Source organism: Mugil cephalus, chromosome 14 (genome assembly GCF_022458985.1).
Source record: "Mugil cephalus isolate CIBA_MC_2020 chromosome 14, CIBA_Mcephalus_1.1, whole genome shotgun sequence".
NCBI lineage: Eukaryota > Metazoa > Chordata > Actinopteri > Mugiliformes > Mugilidae > Mugil > Mugil cephalus.
The window spans coordinates 24,125,702-24,142,823 of record NC_061783.1 but is presented as its reverse complement, the minus strand read 5'-3'; the positions used below and the strand labels follow the sequence as shown (position 1 = coordinate 24,142,823).

The following is a 17,122-nucleotide window of genomic DNA, read 5'->3' as shown; positions in this document are numbered from 1 at the left end:
GGAACCAGGAAACAAAGCTCAGACGTTCACGGTGTCACTGAACGCAGCTTTTTATAAATTTAAAACCGTTGTCAGAACAAAGAAGGAGAAGAACTTAAAAGAACCACACCTCCTCCTCCTCCTCCTCCTGTAGTCGGACCCCTGGAGGATCCTTCCTCCTCCGGTACCTTTGACTCTAAATCGTCGTTGTTTCTCCTCGAGACGTAATTTAATCAACCTGAAACCAAATTAAAAGTGAAACCAGAGGAAAGAAGCTGAGCTGAGGAATGTTTTTACGTTCATGGTTTGATTCAGTGACAGATCAAAGTGTTTTCATCCACAGACCTGGTTCCAGTCCTGGTCTCAGACCTGGTCTCAGACCTGGTTCCAGTCCTGGTCTCAGACCTGGTTTCAGACCTGGTTTCAGACCTGGTTCCAGTCCTGGTCTCAGACCACGACCGACGAACACAACAGGAAACTAATCAGGCTGGTTTTAAATAAATGAACCTGGTTTTAAATAAATGAACCTGGTTTTAAATGCGTCTCTGATCCGTTTTAGGACGTAGACGCTCCTGAAGAAGACACAGTTTGGGAGAAACTGGTTCTTCTATGAACCAGCCCAGTGAGGAGGAGGAGGAGGAGGTGGAGGAGGTGGAGGAGGTGGAGGAGGTGGAGGTGGAGGAGGAGGAGGAGGTGGAGGAAGGACTCCGTGAGGAGCGTCTCCTCCATCCTTTAACCCGTTCTCTCTGTTGATCAGCTGATGGTTCCTGCTCTAAAAGTTCTGTTAGAACCTTGTTCAGATCCACCAGGTTCTTCCTGTTTAGCTCCGCCCACGGTGGAGAACAGGCGTCTCCTCCCCAGGAGGAGGTGTCCACAGTGCACCTCCTCCTGGACTCCTGTGGTGAATCAGTTCTGTTTTATTTATTACTTATTGAAGTTTCACTGTGTGAATCTGTTCTTCTCTGTTTCCTGAACTTCCTGCTCCGCGTCGTCTTCACAACGTTTAACAGGTTTAAAACTTATTCAGCTCATTAATTAAACATTTAACGGGAAGTTTCTTGCTCTTAAATGAATCTTTTTTTTCTGTGTCACAGCTTCATCAGGTTCAAACATTTTAAAAATCATCAGAGTCCAAAGAACAAAAGTCGTTTTTAATTAAAACTCTGCTGAATGTTGAGGGTCTGATAAATAAACTTCAGTTCTGAAGGTTTTTGTTTTTATTGTTTCTTTAAATTGGTTGAAAACATTTTTGAGCTGAAAGGGGAAAAATTTGACCGACTGTTTGAACGTGTGTTGTTGTCGGTGTGTGAATCAGTGTGATCGTCTGTGTTTTCTTTCCGTCAGGTGATGGAGGTGAACGTGTCTGTGTTTAGTTCAGGAACCTGTCAGACGCCGTCAACGCTTTGATCGATGCTCTGACTTCCTGCTGCAGCCTCGGGGCGTCTCGCTTCGTTGGAAACTTCAGCATTTGTTTGGTTTGATAATTAGCTGTAAGTAGATAATAACAGGCTGAACCGGATCTGAGTTTGTTCAACATCTTCAGGAGCTGAGAGCAAATTCAAAAAAGTCCAAAATGAGTTTTAAAAAAAAGGACTTTTGAGAAGATGTTTCAACAGAGGAGGTGAATCAATTCAAGACGTCTCCTCTTGTGTGAATTTATATTTGATTGATTAATTAATGTCATCGTCACGGTGACAGTGTGTTCACATTACAGTGTTTACTACTAGAATCAGCTGTGATGTGTCACCAGTAACATAGTAAATGCAGGTAAATGACTGTAGGTGATAATTTTATTTTTATTTTGTTCGTTTCAGTCTTTAAATGTTCTGATTGTATCACTGCAGGTGCAGCTCGGTCAAAAGTTCATTCATTTCCTTAATTAAATATCTAATAATAGATCCGTTACACGCAAACTGAAATATTTCAGGCATTTCTTTGTTAAATAATTATAGCTTATATATAATAATTACAGCTTCCAGCAGCCATCGTGTATTTTCTCACTCTTGTGTCTGCACCTTTCTGTGTTTGGTCATGAAGATCCCGTCCTTCATGTTCATGTTCTCTGCAGCCGCCGCCCATGAACTCTGGAAACAGCAGAAGCTCAGTGGCACAAAACAATGGTCACAGGAGCCACCAGACATTTTCTGGAGCTTAAAACACTCGTTGACATCATCAGTCTTCATGCTAATCGAATCTTTACGTCCAGAAGGTGGCGCTAATGCACCTAAAACACCATAAAACAAAAGAAGAAGAAGAAGAAGAAGAAGAAGAAGAAGAAGAAGAAGAAGAAGAAGAATCTAAATCCAATCCACCATGTAAGACAATAAGCTGCAGTTCATCGAGTGGCCACTAGAGGCTCCATAGAGCCCCGTGTTAAAAAGACCAACTTTACGTTAATAAACATATTTACAGCCTGGTTCAACTTTACTGAGGGGGAATTTAAATTCTAACTCATTCGTTTATTTTTCATTAAGGTTTTAAATTCCGCATAATTAAGGGCGTTCCCGCTTTGAGTGACAGGTTGTGGACAGATGAGAGTAACAAATAGGCCACGCCCCCATTCGGGTGAAAACAAACTATTAAAAGTAAGTAAATACAAAGTAAATACAAACCCCGACGTAATCAGAGTAGATTTTATGTTGCTAGCATTCATCAGCTGGAACGCAGGCGAAATAGTCAAGCAGACACTTAATGTTGTTACCGAGCGATGATCAGTGATTATTTCACTGTTTCACATTGGAAACAGTGAAATAATCTGTGTTCAAAGATGACGCTGAATGTTTTATTCTCTTTTTGCTCTCAGGAGGTTCAACACTTACTGGATATAAACCAGGATCTAAGGATTGATTGATTGATGACTGGTTGATGACTGATTGATGATAATTGATTGATGACTGGTTGATTGATAATTAATTGATGACTGGTTGATTGATAATTGATTGATGACTGGTTGATTGATAATTAATTGATGACTGATTGATTGATCATTAATTGATGACTGGTTGATTGATGATTAATTGATGACTGGTTGATGACTGGTTAATTGATAATTGATTGATGGTTGATTGATTGATGGTGGATTGATTGATAATTGATTGATGGTTGATTGATTGATGGTTGATTGATTGATAATTGATTGATGGTTGATTGATTGATGGTTGATTGATTGATGACTGATTGATAATTGATTGATGGCTGATTGATGACTGATTGATGGCTGATTGATAATTGATTCATGACTGATCGATGGCTGATTGATGACTGATTGATGACTGATTGATGGCTGATTGATGACTGATTGATGACTGATTGATAATTGATTGATGACTGATTGATGACTGATTGATGACTGATTGATGGCTGATTGATGGCTGATTGATGGCTGATTGATGAACCTCCTCAGACGGTTAAAACCATCCTCTGAGTTATGGGTAAAGGTTCAGATGTGGATCAGGAAACGGTTCCGTCCTCAGTTTGGTTCCAGCTGCTTCTCATTAGTTCGACCTTTCGTTGAATGTCTCCTCCTTCTTATCACCAGCGACGCTGTTCTCCTCTGGATAAAGGAAGGAGGCGACATCAGACCATGTGTTTAACGTGACTCCAGACCTCTAGTGGACGATAGTGGAACTGCTCAACTTCAGTTTCAGGTTTTTATCCAAGAAGAAGAAGAATCTTTAATGTTTCAATTTAACTCTGTTTATAAAACGCACCTCCTCTTTTCTCCTTCAGGTCTTTGTTTCTTCTGACCTCAGGTCCCCTCCTCTTCGTCCTCTTCCTCCTCTTCCTCCTTCTTCCTACTCCTCTCGCTTCTCCTCCTCCTCCTCCTCCTTATCCTCCTTGTCCTCTTCCTCTTCCTCCTCCCAGGCCTCCTCCTCTTCCTCCTCCTCCTCTTTCTCCTCCTCCTCCTCCTCCTCCTCCTCCTCCTTCTCCTCCTCCTCCCAGGCCTCCTCCTGTGGGGCCGTTAGTTAATGAGGAGAAGGTTCGTTCTGGATCTTTCTCTGAGACGTGGAGGAGGCGTCTGGATGCAGAATCACGGCCTCACATCTGACCTCCATCGACCTTCATCAGCCCAGATCCGACGCTACGGGAGGAGGAGGAGGAGGAGGAGGAGGAGGAGGAGGAGGAGCTAAATGTCAGAGGCAGTGTGAGGACGCCGTGTCCTCATTGAATGGAGCCGTTGTCCTGCTGCTTCCAGGAGCCTGAGGCATAGGTTCTGATGTGATGTGAGCCAGCGTGCTCCGAAATTAACACCGCTCATTATCAACGGGAGAAATAAAGACCGCGGGACTCATTATCAACGAGGAGGAGGAGACGCATGAGGACAGAGACCAGGACGAGGAGGAGGAGACGCATGAGGACAGAGACCAGGACGAGGAGGAGGAGACGCATGAGGACAGAGACCAGGACGAGGAGGAGGAGACGCATGAGGACAGAGACCAGGACGACTCCTCTCACGTCCTCACGTCTTCACGTCCACTAATGAGATTAAATAGTGGAGTGGGAGTAAATGTCGGGTTGAGTGAGGAGTAAAAGGTGGTAACCATGGTAACCTTGACTAATCGTCTCCTAATAAATGAATGGATGAACGAATGAATAAATTAATGAATAAACGAATGAACGAATGAACATCAGGTAGAGGAACAGAAACATGGAGGAAGAAAAACTAATGACATGAAGGAGGAGGAGAAGATGGAGGAGGAGGAGAAATCTGACCTGAACCACCACAGAGATATGAAGAGACCACAAACATGTCAGCAGCTGCTTAGCTTAGCATAGCATAGCATAGCTTAGCATAGCATAGCATAGCATAGCATAGCATAGCATAGCATAGCATCAAGACAGGAAACAGCGACATCAGAATCTTAAGTTGTTCCAACCTTTAGCTGCACAGAGGATAGTTTATAAGAAACTGCACGAATAAAATAGATAAATATAAATATAATGTGAATAAAACAGATTAATATATAACAACAACAAAATAGATAAATATAACGTGTATAATAATAATAATAATAATAATAAATAGATAAATATAAATGACGAGGGACGGAAACACTTTGAATAAAGAAGTGAAATAATTCAAGATAAAACGTAAAATGTTGCAGCGTCACTGGAAAAGAAATAAATATTTAGTGAATAATGTTTTTCTGTTGGTATCGTTTTATTTTGCAGCCGCTCGCGTCGCGTTTCAGCCGCTGCAGATGTGTCGTCTCCTTTGTTGCCGCTTTGACTCATAATGTGGATTTTTAGAGAAAACTCTCGTCTCACTCGTCGCTGGAACAAACAATCCGAGAGCAGAGGGAACTCATTTCCCTTTTTAATTGCATCACAAATTCATTCTTCGGTGAAGTGGCTGCATCTTAAACCAAGTACGAGCAGCGCGATCGCAAGACGTCAACATTTAATCTGAGCTAACACCTGAAACGAGCCGCGCTGCATTAAACACACAACAAATTATCACCTCACACGGCGACGACGCGAGAGCAGGCGACACGACGGCGACTTCGTCTGTTTGAGGAGGAGGAGGAGGAGGAGGAGGAGGAGGTGGAGGAGGAGGAGGTGGAGGAGGAGGAGGAGGAGGAGGAGGAGGAGGAGGAGGAGGAGGAGGAGGAGGAGAAAGAGGTGGAGGTTGGTTCTACGGAGAACAGAACCCTCTGGAACAAAGATGGGCTTCAGACCCACGAGGCCTCTGGGAAATCTGAGGAGTTGTGACGACAGCGGAGAGGTCACGCAAAACTCACATAAAACACACACACACACACACAGACCTGATACAATTACATATTGTATGCGTCACACTGTATGTTCTTTGTTAGCCAAGATGATTTTCCAAACCGCAAACTGTGACCCCACATGTCCTCTGGGTCAGTTCAGCTCCGGCGTCGTGTTTCTGATGTCGAACAGATGCTGGATTTTAGTGATAAAAAAAAATAATAAAACAGATCCACGAAAGGAAAACACAACCCGAAATGACCCGAACCAGGGTTTGTGTCATGTAAAGTCGTCCTGTTTGAGGCTGTGAGTGTGTGCTTGTGGTTTCAGATACGTGGCCAAAGAATCCTGAAATACGAGATTAAATTAATCTCAGCTCGCTTTTCTGTTTGTCTGAGAATATCTCAAACATACGGGTGAAGTTTCCATTAGAAAGGCTGCACATAGTTAGCTGAGTTATTAACACGATCTCGGACGGTGAAACGCTGCAGACTCTGCTGGGTTCTCCTGGGGGAGGAAACCTTCAGCCGAGCGCTGGTAGACGAAGTGGTTCCAGGAGAAGCATCAGTCTTGTTGTGTTTCTGGGACGGTGGCGGCCTATTTTCCTCCTGTTGCGTCGCCGGCTGCAGGTGTGGAGGAAGTTTCTGTTCCCTGTGATGTTCAGCCTCCATCTTTTATTTCCATCTTTTATTTCCATCTTTTATTTCCTGCGTGTTTGTCGAGTGTCACAAATTTCGAGACGTTCGTCTTGTGAAACCTTCAAAGTAAAACTCACCTAACAACTACATTTGATCTCATCTTAACCCTTAGATGCATGAATCCCCTTAAAAAAAACAGCTGTTGTTTCTTTTACAATATCTTTGTAATTTTAAAATGTTATCATTAAATCTTCCTTTGTTCTTTGACATGAGGCCATTTGGGTTTGTATCTAATTCCACTTTTTGTACCAGTGCCACTCTTTTCCATACATGAGGTCAAAACTGACCCCAAACATTCGACCCCAGCAGCCTCTGATTTCTATCAGCTGCAGGACTGTGACTACTGAGAAATGATTCCTTTGTTAAATCATCATCTTTAACCCAAATTAAAACCATTTCTTAAGTTTCCAGCATAAAATACGTTGATTGTAATTGGGGTCATTGTTGATGTTTTTGTGCAGGTGTTGGTTTTTCATGCACCTGAGGTTTATTAGACAGGAACAGGAAGCGCTAACACGTCCAGGTTCAGGTTCAGGTCCTTTATCTGCAATTTGAAGCGAAGCATCATGTGGGACTGAGCGGTTCATCTGTATTTTTTCTGTTATGATATGATTTTTTAATGCACCGTGAGATTTTTAATGTAGCTCACGTAGCAGAACGAGGAGACTTGAAGGCGCCGTGTCGGTTGTTTGTTTAGTTTTTTTAGGGAGACCAGACGTCCCCGACTTCTGGAGACAGTCCCTGTTTTGGACGCTGTCCCTCGGCTAAAGATGTCCCCAATTTTAGCTTTTTATGAATTTGAAAAAAAAATGTTGCACGCAGACTACAGTTATTACGGTAACTGGTCGCGTTGCTACTGACGTCACAGAAAAACAGTTTAAACATGTTTAAATATGAGTAAATATGTTAAAATAAGTGAAACCGTACTTGTCCCTGTTTCTTCATTTCATCCTGGTAACATTTCATTCATTTATTTAATCAGTAAACCTGTTTTACTGCTAGTGTGGGATTATTCTTCAATATTCACTCATCATCACAGTAAAATATTCTGTCCTTAGTTAATTTACTGCATTAATTCCTCTCAACCAGTAGAAAATGTTGTGAACACCTGATCATGCGAGAAATAAATAAAATCCTGTGATGTATATTTGTGGTCAAACCATCAGTTTTACATCCATCACAACCAAAACCAGACACATGAGCCAATAACTACACAGTAAACGACACAACAATAGGAACAAATGAAAACTGTGAAAGCAGTGAAGCTGCTGCAGAATTTAAAACCGAATAAGAACAAAGTAAAAGCAGAGTAAAAACCAAGAGGAGTAAAAACTTGAGGCAAGTTAGAAAATCAAACTAATTTAAAAGAGAAAAGGATAAAAATACCTTTGCAGAGTGAAAATGTGCAACCATCCACCCTGAGCTCCTCCTCACGCGCCCTTTTCTTTTTCTTTTAAATTCTGCCCCACGTCCTTCACAATAAAACATCTCCATGGTTTATGTGCACAATCCATCAGTGGAGATTTTTTATTTCATGGAAAGAACCAACAATAATCTAATGGAGCAAAAACTCGAAGGCTTAAGTTCTTTTCATTAATTGTCAGGAAACAGTTTTTACCTCTTTGCTCGTCGCCTCAGTTTGTCCTGTGTTTGTGACACGGGGTCGAGTCTCGTCTCTGAAGCCGATCAGGTTCAGGATCAGGTTCAGGTTCAGGTTCAGGATCAGGATCAGGATCAGGATCAGAATCAGAATCAGAATCAGAATCAGAATCAGGATCAGGATCAGGTTCAGGTTCAGGATCAGGATCAGGATCAGGATCAGGTTAAGGTTAAGGATCAGGATCAGGTTCAGGATCAGGATCAGGAGCAGGATCAGGATCAGAATCAGAATCAGGATCAGGATCAGGTTCAGGTTCAGGTTCAGGATCAGGATCAGGATCAGGTTAAGGTTAAGGATCAGGATCAGGTTCAGGATCAGGATCAGGAGCAGGATCAGGATCAGGATCAGGAGCAGGAGCAGGATCAGGATCAGGATCAGGATCAGGATCAGGATCAGGTTCAGGATCAGGATCAGGATCAGGATCAGGATCAGGTTCAGGATCAGGATCAGGATCAGGTTCAGGTTCAGGTTCAGGTTCAGGATCAGGATCAGGATCAGGATCAGGTTCAGGTTCAGGATCAGGATCAGGATCAGGATCAGGTTCAGAATCAGAATCAGAATCAGAATCAGGATCAGGATCAGGTTCAGGTTCAGGATCAGGATCAGGATCAGGATCAGGTTAAGGTTAAGGATCAGGATCAGGTTCAGGATCAGGATCAGGAGCAGGATCAGGATCAGAATCAGAATCAGGATCAGGATCAGGTTCAGGTTCAGGTTCAGGATCAGGATCAGGATCAGGTTAAGGTTAAGGATCAGGATCAGGTTCAGGATCAGGATCAGGAGCAGGATCAGGATCAGGATCAGGAGCAGGAGCAGGATCAGGATCAGGATCAGGATCAGGTTTAGGATCAGGTTAAGGATCAGGATCAGGTTCAGGTTCAGGTTCAGGATCAGGATCAGGATCAGCTCGTCACGCACGGAAGAAAAAAAATAATTCAACCATTTGTGAGGAGGCTGAATCATTCTCTTCGTACGCTGATGATAAACGTGTGATTGTGTTTTAAGTGCGAGCATCCAAATAGTAAAAAAAATCCATATATCAGAGACGACACTCAGAAATAATTAGACTCGGTGGATGAATGGGCCGAGAGCTCGGATGAAGAACTCAGGGTCATAGGTTCAAGTTTCCTTTCAGGTTCCTAATTTGCGAGTGTGTTTTCGAAGGCTGCGCGAGTGGAAACAGTGAAAAGCTTTAAGAGACGAGCGTGAGCCTATGCAGAGCATTAGCTCAGCAGCTGCAGAGACGTCGTTTGTTTTCATGTGAAACGCTGCTTTTTGCTTCTGACAATCAACAGCCGGCGTCTAAAGGAAAAACTTGAAAAAGCTCTCGTTCACCGCGACTCAATGACTCAATCAGAGGAGCAGACAGGTTTAGAGGTGATGAGATCAAGTCACAGCTCTGCCTCTAAAAGGCTGTTTGAAAGAGTGAAAAGCTGCCAGGGAAGCAGCTGCTCAGTCAGCTGACAGCAGGAAGGCTGCAGGTTTGAATCCCATTCACATCTCTGGGTGATGAACAGATGTGGAGCGACAGAGGCTGAATCCTGCTCCATCATCAACAGCAGAGAGACGAGATGAAATAAATCATCAAGTGCTAATCAAACATATGACGATTCTCTCAGGATGACAAGACACGCGCTCGCATGTCTGGAGGCTCTCTGGTTAAATGGAGGTAGAAGAAGAAGAGGAGGAGGAGGAAGTGGAGGAGAAAAGGGACCAGGCAAAGAAGAAGGAGAGGAGAAGAAGACCATGGAAGAGGAGGAAGAAGGAAGAAAAGAAGAAAAACCAAGTTTCTGTGAAACGTAAAATGTGTCCTTTACACCTCATCTCCTCCTCCATTCCATTAACTAAACTCTTTCTATAATCCTCAGAGTCATGTAGTAGCAGTAGCAGTAGTAGTAGTAGTAGTAGTAGTAGTAGTAGTAGTAGTAGTAATACTAATAGTTTTATATTTTAAAGCTCTTTGATCTTCTAATGGGTCAAACCTTGTGTCCAAAGATGATCAAAATCTCTGCCTTCTTCTTCTCTTTCTTTCTTGTTATTTTTGTTGCTGTTGTTAATGACAATAATAATAGTAGTAGTAATAATAATAAATAATTATAATAATAAGAATAAATAATAAAATATTAATGTTGTAATGCAGCCTCCGACCAGCAGCGGCAGCACTGATGACGACAGAGGAAAAACTTGCTGATTTATTTGTAGCTCTGGTCCTATTTCCGGGAATAATAAAGAGTAATTAAAGTCATTACAGGTCGGATTTCATACATCCGCACAGGTAAGTTTGAATTAAGTAAACTTAACCTTTACTATTTTGTGACAGTTAGAAACCTGTTTAAGCTTAAACCGAAAAAGCGCTAACGGTGGCTACGCAGCGAGCTAACTAACGGCTGACGTGTGACACACCCGGAAGTGTGTTTTTAGAATTATTTATTATTATTTTGGGATATTTCTCGGAATTTAACAAAGACTCTCTGACTCTCTTTTTCTTTCTGGCATATATTTATATTTATTTTAAAAAAAAAGCGTTGATCGTTTTCTGAGTTTCGCCGCATTAAAAACAAAGATGGCGGCGCTCATTGGTTTGTAATTTACTGGGAAACGCAGAGTGGAAGCTTTGGAAACATGTTAAAAATCTCATTTATCTTTCAGTGGACGGACTGAGTTTCGGTCCAGACGGCCAGGAAATACTCTGTGGATTCTAGAGGCACATTCAGGAGGAGGTACGTCATGTTTAATACTTGTTTAAGTGGTAAAATATGATTAAAGTTGACATGTAGTTAATTCACCTCATCAACAAAATGAAATCCCGCAGTAGGTGATTTATTATACTTTGTTTGGTTAAATCTGACAGCAGGAATTATATTTTTTCCATAAGAACGATATTAATTTACATCTCCAGTATTTTTTTTTCTTTTTTAATAAAATGAGAACATTTACTGATTCCAATCTGGCTGCAAAGAGATTTGTTGATGAATCTGAGTATTTGTGCTAATGACACAAACATTCGTCAGTATGAGGCTGTAAACTTGATGATATTCCTCTTTCTCCCTTTGTCTGGAGCTTGTGCCTCCACCTGCCTGGATGGATTATTATGTGCAGTCAAATCAGAGCAGAGACTGTGTTTCTGTGTTTGTCAGTCAAGGCCGGTCTTTGCTCCAGAACAATAAAAGCAATCGCACATTTTTATTTCATTTCTTTGTTTTTTGTGCAGCTCTGCGGGCTCTTTGTCTTTCTGCGGACTCTTCGTGTGCTTGTTAAACTCCACCAGCCGCTCACCTGATTCAGCTCTAATACAGTATTGATCAGGTTTTGTCTGAGGATGCAAACGTGGATCAAAGCTGCGATAAAGACTCGGCTGCACATCGATCGCTGCGCCTGTTTGTTAGTGAAGATGTTTTTTGTGATTCGTTCGCAGTGTAGCAGCCACTCTTTGTGTTTCCAGTATTTTGATCAGCTGTCACCTTCTGGGAAAGTGTAAGAGCGATAATATACGTGTCTTTGAATCCGCCATCAAACACTCATTTCTTCATAAAGAACATGGCAGAGATTTAAAGCCGAGCGGCGACTTGTGATTAAGTCTCTTTAATGTTACGTGTGCGTGGAGCTCGTAGTAACACGTTTAATGAGTTTCCTTTAATGTTTCTATTAGAGCTCTCGCACATTAAATAATCCTCCGCAGTAATAAGGTTTTGTCCCACGTCAGGGATCGAACGGACGCTGGTGAGGAGCAGCTGCTGATGCTGCAGCCGCCGTTAATCCTGCCGACGCCGCTGAGCTTCTGTGGTCAGTACTAACCGGCCTTTTATTTTACATGGGTGCGGCTCTGATCCGTCCATGTGTCCCAGGTATCTGTTCATTACTTTTACTGCTTAAATCACCAAAGCAACATCCAAAAACACAGCTGCCCACGTTTCTCTGCCGCTTCCATCAAACGCTCCTTCACGGAAACGAGAAATGTTCCGATCAGACGCAGAGAAGTGGAGGAAAATAATAATCCTGCATGATGCACGAATTAAACGTTAAGTTGTAAATATTAATGGTTGGATATAAACACTCCTCCACTAAATCTGAGCTGAAGCTTCGGGTTCAGTTTCTAAAAACTCAGAGAGACTCTTGACCTGGTAAATAACAGAAACCAGGTAAATAACAGAAACCAGGTAAATAACAGAAACCAGGTGAATCTGTTTCTGCATCAGCTCCACATTATTTATTAGAATGACTTTACCTAATAAAGTGGACAGAGTTTCATAGATATAAGTATAAGAAGCTGAAGCTTGATAAAGGTTTGTGTGTGTGTGTGTGTTTGTGTGTGTGTGTGTGTGTGTGTTGTGTTGGTTGTGTATTAGATGAGCTCTGCTTCTTCCATCCTCGTCTCGTTAGGTGTGTGTTGTTTGTGTTGTGATGTCCTGGTTGTGTCTTTGTGTCTGTTTGGTTTGAAATAAAACCACTTGAACTGAAAATGTGAAGCAGCTCGTTCTCTTCACCTGATGTTTCTGGTCACGATGACTTTAAAGAGGAAGCGTCTGAGAAGCTGAACTAGTCTTTGTCTCTGTTTCATTTATTCATACGTCTCGTTTTACAGCCGTTTGTGTTGTCGTCTCGTTTTAAGTTGAGTTTCAGGTCAGATCAGGATGATGAGGTTTAATCTGATGATGGAGAATAATGAGTTGTTGTTGTAGTTAATGTGTAGTTTGATGAATCCTGTTAGCGTGTTAGCATTAGCTGCAGTTCTTCCTGTTTTTAGGAATTTTATGTTTGATGAGGTAAAAATATCGATATGGCAAAATATCGCGGTACTTTTTCTTCCTATGCAGTATTGATTTTAAATGTCTTAATATTTCTATTTAAAAAAGAAAAGTCAGTCGAAGATCCAATAAATTAGAAATGGATCATTTAGATTAATATTGTTATTTGACTCAGTTTGTCTCATGAATTATCTCTGATGTACAAATATACAACGTGTATTTTAAGCTGCGTTTAGAGTTTCTCAGTGAACTACGTAGAAATACTATATAACTACTGCAATATATCACAATAATATATCATGATACGCGTCGTGTCCTTTCCAATACTCGCCCCTAAAACCTAAAAACATAAAAGTACATTTGAAGAAATAAAATAAAATAACTAGAGAATCTTTGGTCATTAAAATATTTAGAATGAAGTCAGATTGAAGACGTTGGCAGATAAATGTATCGTCCACTGAGACGTGTACTTTCTGTTTTTCCCCGTGTGGATCAGATCAAGATTATTTTATCTTATAAATATCGTGATCGTCACCATGAACCTGCTGAGAAACGACAGGAAACAGAATCAGTGCGTTTCTTCTACTTCTAGTGATTCGTGTGGTGTATTTTTAATGGTGCACAGTGTTAAATAGAAAGAAATATTAAGTGTTTCACTGAATGAAACATGGATTTGAATCTAAATGAACAGAAGACGATTGCTCCTTCGTTCTCATGCTGTTTGTGAACGTGAAGGATTAAATCTGCCAGTTTGCTCCTGTTCACTTCAAATAAACAACGTCTCCGACAAACTGAGGAGATTACGAGTGATCAGCGATGAAATCGTGTTGTTGTGTCTTCGTCAAAGTGAGAAAAAAAAGTGCATCAAATCGACGACAAATTGTGAGACGGGAAGTTTGACCCGATCAGAGTCTTTACGGCAGCTTTTCAGGAACAGGAGGAGGCGTCTGTGTCTGGTCTCCACACTAGTAGAGGAAAGCATCATCTGACCTCCTCCTGCAGCTCCCACTGCTCCTCCCCAGGTGGAGGAGGAGGAGGAGGAGGAGGAGGGTGGAGGAGTGTGGAGGAGTGTGGAGGAGGGAGGAGGGAGGAGGGGAGGAGCGTGGAGGAGCGTGGAGGAGGGAGGAGGAGGGATGGGAGGAGGGGAGGAGGAGGAGGAGGAGGAGGAGGGTAGGGTGGAGGAGAGGAGCGGAGGAGGAGGAGGAGGAGGAGCGTGGAGGAGGGAGGAGGAGGAGGAGGAGGGGGAGGGTGGAGGAGGAGGAGGGGGAGGAGGAGGAAGAGGAGGAACGAGGACTACGGTGGAGGAGCGCGGAGGAGGGAGGAGGAGGAGGAGGAGGGGGAGGGTGGAGGAGGAGGAGGGGGAGGGTGGAGGAGGAGAGGAAGGGGGAGGAGGGAGGAGGAGGAGGAGGAAGGAGGAGGAGGAGGGAGAGGAGGAGGGGGTAGGAGGGGAGGAGGAACGTGAGGAGGGAGGGAGGAGGGGAGGGAGGAGGAGGGAGGGGAGGGTGGAGGGAGGAGGAGGGGGAGGAGGAGGGATGAGGAGGAGGAGGAGCGAGGAGGGGAGGAGGAGTGAGGGGGGAGGAGGGGGGAGGAGGGAGGAGGAGGGAGGAGGAGGGAGGAGGAGGGAGGAGGAGGGAGGAGGAGGGAGGAGGAGGTGGGGAGGAGGGGAGGAGGAGCGAGGAGGAGGAGTGGGAGGAGGGTGAGGAGGGGAGGAGATGGAGGAGGAGGGGGGGAGGAGGGGGTGAGGAGGAGGAGGAGGAGGGAGGGAGGGGAGGAGGTGGGAGGAGGAGGTGAGAGGAGAGGAGGACGGGAGGAGGGTGGAGGAGGTGAGGAGGAGGAGGAGGGAGGAGGAGGGAGGAGGTGGAGGAGGTGGGAGGTGGGAGGGAGGGTGGAGGAGTGAGGAGGAGGAGGGAGGAGGAGGAGCGTGGAGGAGGAGGAGGAGGAGGGAGGAGGAAGAGGAGGGTGGAGGATGAGGAGGAGGAGGGTGGAGGAGGAGGAGTGAGGAGGAGGAGGAGGAGGAGGAGGGAGGAGGAGGAGGTGGAGGAGGGTGGAGGAGCGTGGGTGAGGGTGGAGGAGGAGGGAGGGTGGAGGAGGAGGTGGAGGAGCGTGGAGGAGGAGGAGGAGGTGGAGGAGGAGGAGGAGGGTGACGAGGATAGGTGAGGAGGAGACGCGGAGGAGGTAGGAGGGGGGAGGATGCGTGGTGAGGTGTGAGGGAGGAGGAGGAGTGATAGGAGGTAAGATGGAGGAGTAAAGATGAGCATCGGTGGAGGAGCTGCGGAGGAAGGGAGGAGGAGGGAGGGAGGGAGTGGAGGGAGTGGAGGGGAGTGGAGGAAGAGGAGGAACAGATTTTTCGGTGGAGGATGCGCGGATGTAGGAGTAGGATGGAGGAGGATGGAGGAGGTGGAGGAGGAGAGGGGGAGGAGAGGAAGAGGTAGAACGAGGACTTCGTAGGAGGCGGTAGGTAGGTGAGGAGGTAATGGAGAGGTTAGGAGTGAGGCAAGGTGGAGGGGTAGGGGAGGAAGAGCAGTGGTAGGGAGACTTGTGCGGGAGCCGGTGAGGGGTGGGTGGAGGAGGAGGGTGGAGGGAGGGGGAGGAGTGGAGGAGGTGGGAGAGGAGGAGAGGAGGAACGAGGACTACGGTGGAGGAGCGCGGAGGAGGGAGGAGGAGGGAGGAGGAGGGCAGAGGAGGGAGGAGGAGGGCAGAGGAGGGCAGAGGAGTGTGGCGGAGGAGGGCGGAGGAGCGTGGAGGAGGGTGGAGGACCGTGGAGGACCGTGGCGGAGGAGGGCGGAGGAGGGTGGGGGAGCGAGGAGGAGGGAGGAGGAACGAGGAGGGAGGAGGAACGAGGAGGAGGGTGGAGGAGGAGGAGGAGGAGGGAGGAGGAGGAGGAGGGTGGATGAGGGTGGAGGAGCGTGGGTGAGGGTGGAGGAGTGAGGAGGAGGAGGGAGGAGGAGGAGCGTGGAGGAGGAGGAGGAGGGAGGGGAGAGGAGGTGGAGGAGGGGGAGGAGGGTGGAGGGAGAAAGGGGGAGGAGGGGGAGGAGGGGAGGAGGGGGAGGAGAGGTGGAGGAGGTGGAGGAGGGGTGGGGAGGAGGGGAGGGGAGAGGGAGGAGGAGGGAGGAGGAGGGAGAGAGGTGGGGAGGGGGAGGGGAGGAGGAGGAGGAGGAGGAAGGGTGGAGGAGGTGGGGAGGTAAGGGGGGAGGGGTGGGAGGAGAGGAGGGAGGGGAGGAGGTGGAGGAGCGTGGGGGGGTTGATGTAACTGGGCTGAAATCACAGTTTTTACATCCTGATCTGTCAGAGAATCTGAAAGGAGACGTGTGACGGGCGGCGCTGCACAAAGTGTCAGAAACACCACAACACACAGACACACACACACACACACACACACACACACACACACACACACACACACACACACACACACACACACACACACACATTTACTGCTGAACCCGCTGATTTCCAGGTTTCTGCAGGATTATCTGTCCCGTGCTGCAGCTGTGACTCTATATTTGGGGATTTTGGTTAAACGTCTCTGATCAGATGCTCTTTGAAAACAATTCTCTGCGGCTCGTTTTATGTTTCTTAAAAGCACCTGAAGTCATCGGTGACTTCAGTCTGTCTCTGTTGGTGATCAATGGCGCAACTTATGTCCTGTAAAATCACCGGGACGCTGTCACACCAGCTGCTTTATTCTGCCGTCGCACAAAAGAACCAAGAAACAGAAACACATGCACCAGACGATTATATTAGAATATTTATCCTCCCGCAACATATTTTCATTATCGACTCCTTTTCTAAATGATTTACTCTGCGTTTTGTCTCAAATAATCAATTTAAACATTAAATTGTGAAGGTTTTAGATTAAAAATGATTCATAAATTGTTCACAGGTTAATGAATATTTTCATTATCTGAACAGTTGTTGGCATCATTGACTTTTTTAATTTATGAACATAAACAAAAATATCAGAAACTATTCATTTTTATAAATGTTAGTACTTTCATTTTATATTCAAATGTTTTTATCATATGTATCTAATTCACAGACTATAACAGACGAGTTTATTTAATCTGTTTTAATATATAAGACTGAGGTTTAAATCATTCGTTTTCGTTAACGTTGAGGACAAAGCTGTGAACGGGTCCAGGTCCCAGCGTCGTATAAAGTCTCATTCCTGCAGTTTTTCGGTTTTAGTTGTGAGACTTTGTGGTTTCTCCGCTTTGTGAAGCCGGTTTGAACCGACCGGCACCTTTTGTTCGTTGCTTTGTTCGGAGCAGAAGTGTCTCCTTCAAACTACTCGGGTTTCGGTTCGGATCAAGTTTTGGGTGCAAAGA

General features: G+C 44.9%; 1 long non-coding RNA gene across 1 annotated transcript; it reads left to right on the top strand.

Annotated features, from left to right (window-relative positions):
• Positions 1–10,223: 10,223 nt before the first annotated feature.
• On the top strand, positions 10,224–12,009 carry LOC125019434. The gene is made up of 3 exons (XR_007114064.1): positions 10,224–10,324; positions 10,699–10,769; positions 11,753–12,009. It is a non-coding gene; the product is annotated as an uncharacterized LOC125019434 (long non-coding RNA).
• The last annotated feature ends 5,113 nt before the right edge of the window (positions 12,010–17,122 follow it).